General features: G+C 48.9%; 1 non-coding gene across 1 annotated transcript; it reads left to right on the top strand.

Annotated features, from left to right (window-relative positions):
* The first annotated feature begins 227 nt into the window (after window positions 1-227).
* On the top strand, window positions 228-312 carry TRNAQ-UUG (transfer RNA glutamine (anticodon UUG)). The gene has a single exon. It is a non-coding gene; the product is annotated as a tRNA-Gln (tRNA).
* The last annotated feature ends 5676 nt before the right edge of the window (window positions 313-5988 follow it).

Raw genomic sequence — 5988 nt, forward strand, 5'->3', positions numbered from 1 at the left:
CCCAGTGCATTTGTCTGATATTTCTGTCACGGTGAAACTGAGGTTCTGGTTTTGGGGGAGGAAGATCACAGAGGTCAAGCAGCATTCTCATTACCCATAATGTTTTTTACTTTGATTTTCCAATTTTCCTAATTTTAGAAGTTAAGATTTTTCACATCTGCTTTCGAAATTTTGAACTCCAGGGCAGGAAAAGCACGGAATTTCCTTCTGAAACTCTTTTTGTGGGAGCCTGGGTGGCTCAGTCGGTTGAGCGTCTGACTTTGGCTCAGGTCATGATCACACTGCTTGTGGGTTCGAGCCCCGCGTCGGGCTGGGTGCTGACCGCTCAGAGCCTGGAGCCCGCTTTGGATTCTGTATCTCCCTCTCTCTCTGCCCCTCCCTTGCCTGCGCTCTGTCGCTCTCTGTCTCTCAAAAATGAATGAACATTTAAAAAAAAATTTTAACTCTTTGGGCAAAGCAACTTTTTTATTGGAATTGTCCAGCTGGGGTGCAGTTATGGGCTGAATTTTTGTCCCCCCTCTAAATTCATGTATTGAAACCCTAATTCCTAGCCCCTCAAAATGTGATAGGGCATTTAAAGAGGTGACAGAATTAAATGAGGCTCTAATCTAACCTGATTGGGGTCCTGACATGAGGAGGAACAGACAGACACCAAGGATTCTTGCAGACAGAGGAAGGCCACGTGAGGAAAGTGGCTGTCTGCAAGCCAAGGAGAGCGGATGTATTTCTATTGTTTAAGCCACCCCATCTGTAGGATCCGAGCTGACTGATGTGGCGGGTGGGGTGGGGTTGGCGATCAACGCTGCTGTGCTGTTTGGGCGTTTGTAGACGTCATCGTTTTGGACAGGAAGCCTGCCCAGCATGTCCTATAGATACATTATTTATTCTGTTCTGTTCTGTACACTACAAATATGTTAGGTTTCAGAATAGCATTGGGATGACTTGAATTGATACGTTGTTGTGTGCACCTTCTCCCCACGTCAGCAAAGCTGTCCGTCGTCAGGGCACAGCGTATTTTTTTTTTTTAATTTTTAAAAATTATTTTTGAGAGAGAGACGGAAAGTGAGCGGTGGAGGGGCAGAGAGCGTGGGAGACACAAAATCCGAAGCAGGGTCCAGACTCAGAGCTGTCAGCACCGAGCCTGATGTGGGGCTCGAACCCACGAACCGTGAGATCATGGCCTGAGCCGAAACCAAGAATCAGACACTTCACCGACTGAGCCACCTAGGTGCCCCGGGCAGATCTCATTCTGTTGGGCTGACAAATTACTGTCCTTCTCTAGAGCGGCAGGCATTGGCAAGCCATCTGTGTTAAGAGCCAGATTGTGGCGTTTTCGGTTTGTGGTGTGGCAGGCCACACGGTCGCTGGGGCAGGTGCTGAGTGCACCTGTTGGCCAGCCCTTGCTCTGTTGCGGGAGGACACAGAACCACGACTCTCTCTTGAGGCTGTTGTTTATTTTTGCGGTCATGTTGTTGCTTTTTTGTGTAGATGGGCCCATCTCTAGGTAACAGTGTCATGTTTTCTCTGGGAAGTCTTCCCGGGCATCTCCTCTGCAGGCCTGCTTCCCAAGTGCCGTGTTGCCACAGAGCGTCTCAGAGAGATCGAGAGCAGCCCATCACCCTGACCAGCGGCCAGCCTGAGCCACCGGACTGGCTCACTGTTCTCCAGAGCATGTACCCCAATCCTGCCTTTGAAACTGCAGGGGAGTCCTCTCAGGCTAGCATCCCTCCTCCTGGGGTGTGTGTGTGTGTGTGTGTGTGTGTGTGTCAGGCTAGCATCCCTCCTCCTAGGTGTGTGTGTGTGTGTGTGTGTGTGTGTGTGTGTGTGTTCTTGAAAACAAAGGCTTTTATTGTCTCTAGTTGTGGGGAAGGATGAGGGGGTGGAAGCTTCCAGAATGGAAAGGGCTCAGAGCCCAGGGCTGAACCTTGTCTGCACGTCAGCCCTCCCTGGCCCCTCCTCGCCCCGCTTTCTGCTTTCCTCTGCCCTCCAGTCCCCGTCTGCTGCGGACGCCCTTCCCTGCGACTTAAACATCATCCTTGGCAGCTGCCGTCCAGCCTCAGGGAAGGGGGACGACGAGGGACTCCTTGTGGCCCCTGTGCCTTATCCAGCTGCCTCCAGTGACTTGTTCTGCCTTGCTCTCCCTGCGGTCCCTGGGCCATGCAGAGCTGGCCTCGATTTTTTGTCCCTCCTCCCAGTGACCTAACCTCTGCTTCTGTACTCACCCATCCCCTTCCCGTCCCAGTTCGCGACATCGTCGCAGATACGTCCCTGTATGCATCGAGTCCTGTCCCGGCTGGCTCCCCTTCCAGGTTATTTATTTATGTTTTTTTTTAATTTTTTTTTCAATGTTTATTTATTTTTGGGACAGAGAGAGACAGAGCATGAACGGGCGAGGGGCAGAGAGAGAGGGAGACACAGAATCGGAAACAGGCTCCAGGCTCTGAGCCATCAGAGCCCGACGCGGGGCTCGAACCCACGGACCGCGCGATCGTGACCTGGCTGAAGTCGGACGCTTAACCGACTGCGCCACCCAGGCGCCCCCCCTTCCAGGTTATTAAAGTAGTCTCCTAATGCTGCTCTTCCCCCTCCAGCACATCTATGAGCCTGGCTCTGTTTGTGCTCATTCCCTGCTCGAAATACTGTAGTGGCTCCTCCCTCATGGACTGCTGACTTTTAAAAATAATCTGGGCAAACTGGCCAAGGTCACTCACCTGCCGTAGCCTGGATATCTGTATTTTCCTCTCTCTGAGCCTGTGGACTCAACTGAGAAAGCCTCTGTGTTGTTCCCTTTTATGACCCGCCTGCCACTGCCTGCCACTTCGGTTCCCGTGTTCCCTGTGCCCAGAACTGCCTGCCTCTCAAGGGTCCTGTGCCTCACCCCATCTGAAACACCCACCCCCTCAAATCCACCGTCTTCCTAGAGCTTTCAGTATTTGGTCCAAGTAGAGAAAGGCTCTCCCTGTGATTCCACTTGGAGCTTTGTTTTTATGTTTCCTATTTTATTTTATTTATTTTATTTTATTTTATTTTATTTTATTTATTTTATTTTATTTTATTTTATTATTTTTATTTTTATTTTTATTTTATTTTTATTTTATTTTTATTTTAGAGAGAGAGAGTGCACAAGTGGAGGAGATGGGCAAAGGGGGAGAGAGAGAGAGAGAGAGAGAGAGAGAGAGAGTGAGAGACTGAGTGTGTATCCCAAGCAGGCCCCACACTCAGCTTGAAGCCTGATGTAGGGTTCGATCCCATGAGCTGGGATCATGACCTGAGCCGGATTCAAGAGTAGGATGCTCGGGGTACGCTCAGTTAGTTAAGCATCTGACCCTTGACTTCGGCTCAGGTTATGATCTCGAAGTTTGTGAGTTCGAGCCCCACATCAGGCTCCGAGCTGAGAGTTTGGAGCCTGCTTGGGATTCTTTCTCTCCCCGTCTCTCTGCCCCTCCCCTGTTTCTCCCTCCAAATAAGTAAATAAACTTAAAAAAAAAAAAAAAAAAGTAGGATGCTCAACTGACTGAGCCACCCAGCTGCCCCTGGAGCTTTGCTTTGTGACCTTTTATGGCCTGATACTGATGCTTTGTTTCACCTATACATGATTCTTCAGAGGACACTGGCTGCCCTTGTGGCATCCGTTCCCTCCCGAGGTACCCACCTAGTTCCCACCTTCCTGGGCTGTGTCCGGCTTTGGGCATGAACCTGACTGGTTTAGGGGGGGCCCACTGGTCTTTCCAGTGGTTTATTGTTGTTGTTTTGGTAGTGGGTATGTGTTTCCATTCTGGCCAGTAAAGTGTGTAGGGAGCTCTGGAGGGGGGCTTCGGGGAATAGATGCCCTGTCTTGTGCTAGGCACAAACCCAGAACAGAGGGGTCGGCCTCGCAGACCCCTTGGCAGAGGGTGGGCTCACCTGTGAGCTTCTAGGCTTCTCCCAGCCTCACTTTCTCATTTTCAGTGTTTGTCCAGGAGATCAGAAAACTTGGACTTACTGTACCCTTAAAGCTCTATTGTGGTTTAATTGTAGAGGAATTCTCTAACACGTTTCATTTAGTGACTTGCATCGGGACGAACGACGGGTGATCCGAACATCCGTTTCTTCAGGGCTCACTGGTGATGTCAGGTTACTGTCAGGGAACCAGTAATGAGAGGTGAATTTATGCCTCACCTCGATGCCTCACCATAAGCTGGAAAGTGCATGTTTAAACCGGGAGCCCCGCCGTGTTCAGCTGTCCGTTTCTCCAGCCTTCCGGAAGGCAGTGCAGTGGTGGTGGGTGTCTGGCTTTGTCCTGTTCCTACTTCCCTGTAGCCTGCTCTGTGAATATTCTCCTGTGCTGTTCCCCCACTAGCTCCCCTGGCCATCATGTCTCCGGTCCCACAACTGCCAAAATGTACGGCGGGGGGTGGGGGGCTGGCTGGCATCCTGGTTTCCTGATGCTTTTGCTGAGATGCCTTTTATCAGTCAACATAACCTTGACCCCAGCGTCTTACCTAGGGAATGAACTGTCCTGTCATTGGATACAGTTCTTGGACTGCAGCTCCCAGACACCAGCATTGTGATGGTAATGATGTATGCTGACCTAACATTGGTATATGGAGGTGCCAGTCTGCACCCCAAGAAGGAGCTGATTCCATCTAGAAAAGAACTTCTGGGGATCAGCTCCTATGTGTTCTCTCAATGTTGTTGCTGTTTTTTAAATTTTATTTTATTTTCCTTTATTTTATTTTATTTTATTATGAAATAGTAGGTGCTCTTTATTTGTTAATATGTATCTTTTGGTAGTGAAGTAGAACTTACATTCAGAAAAGTAAAAAATGACAACAGCTGGATGAATTTTCATGGAGTGAACACGGCTGTGTAAGTCATTATCCAGATCAAGAGATCGAACTTTCCTGTTTCTATGTTCTAGGCCCCACAGGTGCCACTGAACCTCTCCCCTGCAGATGCTGTGTCTTAAATTTTCACACCATAGATGAGCCTCTATTTGACCTTTATGTAAACGAAATAAATATATTCGTGTCCAGCCTTTTCACTCTTCTGTTTAAGAGATTGTAGCTATAGTAGCTCATTTTCTTTGCTGAACCACAGGGCCGTGTGTGTGTGTGTGTGTGTGTGTGTGTGTGTGTGTGTGTGTGTGTGTAAGGGGACTTTAGAAAATTCTTAGTGGCTTTGACATCCTTGTGGTCCCTTTTCATCCTTCCCCAGAGATGAGCCATCTTGAACACAGATTTGACATCTGTTGCCTCAGAGCCCACCCCTGGCTGCTCTGTGGCTGGGGTCTGCCTTCCAGATTTATTGTTTTCTCGCAGACACTTTGTAACTACTTCAGTAGAGTGCTCAGATGCACGCTAGCTGCTTCTGCGGTTGATTTCCTTTCATGGAATTTTATAGATGGAATCTGGACTCCCCAAGACATATCAACTTCCCCCTTATAAAAGGGTAATCCAAGTGATAGAATATTGCTTTTGATCTGTTGGGTTTTGTCTTTGGGTTACTTTTTTTTTTTTTAGTGTTTATTTCTTTATTTGAGAGAGAGCAAGAGAGAGAGCGCGTGCAAGAGCAGGGCAGGGGCAGAGAGCGAGAGAGAGAATCCCAAGCAGGCTCCGCACTGTCAGTGCAGAGCCTGACGCGCGGCTCAAACCCACGAACCGTGAGATCAAGACCTGAGCCAAAGCCAAGAGTCAGACACTTAACTAACTGAGCCACCACCCAGGGTGCCCTGTGTTTTTGGTTTCTTAAAGCAGTTAACTGTACTTACTGTTCCGTGCTTGTCTTGGCCTCAGCTCAGTATTCGGGAATCCAGGCAAATCTCCTTGTAGAATAAGCCTGGCGTACCAGGATGATAACATTCAAATCCAAGGGCAAGGAATGAGGCCCTTCACATTCACAGGTTGGGGTTCATTTTGAAGCACAAGATAAAGCGCTGAGAGAGTGATGTTCACTGTAAGGACTTGCAGGGCACATCCTGGTCTCTGAAAGAAATGCTATTTTACCAAG

The sequence above is a fragment of the Herpailurus yagouaroundi genome, unplaced genomic scaffold (assembly GCF_014898765.1).
Source record: "Herpailurus yagouaroundi ecotype Mexico unplaced genomic scaffold, PumYag 561, whole genome shotgun sequence".
Taxonomy (NCBI): Eukaryota; Metazoa; Chordata; class Mammalia; order Carnivora; family Felidae; genus Herpailurus; species Herpailurus yagouaroundi.